Source organism: Crocodylus porosus, unplaced genomic scaffold (assembly GCF_001723895.1).
Source record: "Crocodylus porosus isolate Cpor-Errol unplaced genomic scaffold, CroPor_comp1, whole genome shotgun sequence".
Lineage (NCBI taxonomy): Eukaryota > Metazoa > Chordata > Crocodylia > Crocodylidae > Crocodylus > Crocodylus porosus.
Window position 1 is genome coordinate 64,481,001 of NW_017728886.1, and position 1,352 is coordinate 64,482,352.

Here is a 1,352-nt window from a genome sequence, read left to right on the forward strand (position 1 = left end):
CCCTCCGCGCGCGGCCGCAGCCAGAGCCGGGCTCGGCCGGAGCAGGAGCAGCAGCAGGAGCAGGAGGGTTGGTGCTCGCCCGCCCGGCCCTCCCCTCCCCCCGGCTTCCTGCCCGGCGTGTTTTGGGGGCTGACTTGGGGAGAGCGGCGGGTGTGCGCGGCTCTGCCTCTCCCCCCCCCGCCCTCTTCCCTCCCCGTGAAGTAGGAAGTCAGGTGAGAGACACACATAATCCCCTCCCAGCCCCGGCGAGGTGGGTAGGAGCTAATCGCTGTTGTTGTTGGGCTGGTGGCGATGGGGTTTCATGCTATTATTCCCCCCTTCCCTTCTCCTCCCGCCCTGCTCGCTCCCAGCAGCGCCCCAGCTCCCCCGCTTCTCTCTGCTCCCCCCCTTCCGCGGCACTTTCTCCCTCCCTCCGGTGCAGTTTCTTTCAATATTTATCCACCACATGCTCGGCTGTCAGCTGCTTCCCCCCCCTCCCAACCCCGGGCGGGAGGAGCGAGCGGAGCAGGCTCCGAAAGGGCCGTGACAAAGGTGATCGATACTGGGAGGATCCGGGCCGGGGCCGGGAAACTTGTGCGGGAAGCGGCCGCCCGGGGACGGCTCGGAAACCTGCGTGGATGGACCCGACAGCTGGCAGCTCCCTGCTTCCTTTGAGTGCGGGGGGAGAGGGGCGGGGGCATGCGTCTCGGATTTTGTTGCTGTTTGTTTGCTTGCTCGTGTGTTTTGTTGTTTTCTGTGGGTTTTTTGTTGTTTTCTCTCCTCTCCTTGCAAAGATTTTACTTGTTAGGCTCTTGCCGCGAGCTGCAGCTCTGCAACTCTAAGCCTGCTGAAGCGATTTTGCAGCCGCTTCTCATTCTCCCCGTCTTTTATGTGGTGTTTGAGCTTGCACAGAGTGCCCTGAACTAACTTTTGGTGTCTGAATGTCTTCATCCATGCAACTGCTGCCTGGAGAGAGACTTTTCTTCCCCCGCCACCTTCCTTCCCTTCTTAGCTGATGCACCCTTTGTAAGTCAAGTTCCCGGAAAGTGAAGCTGGCAGTGAATTCAGGCTTTCCTGAAAGCTGAAACACGTGTCTTTTACTCTAGAAGCTTGTGAAAAGAGCGTGCTGAACCTCAAATCTATTCACTTCCTTTATTTTTACTTGGTGAACAGTTTGATCTTTCAGCTCGGAAACGAACGGAACTATGCCATCTCTGAAATAGGCAGACAAGGGTCTTTGGGTAGATGTGCAATCTTTTATTTGACCAACTAAAGAGAAATTGCTCTTGGCATGCTTTTGGGCACAGACGCCCTTCTTTGGGCATAGGGAAAGTCTCCAAAATGACAGAGACCATCATGTTTACACAGAGGCG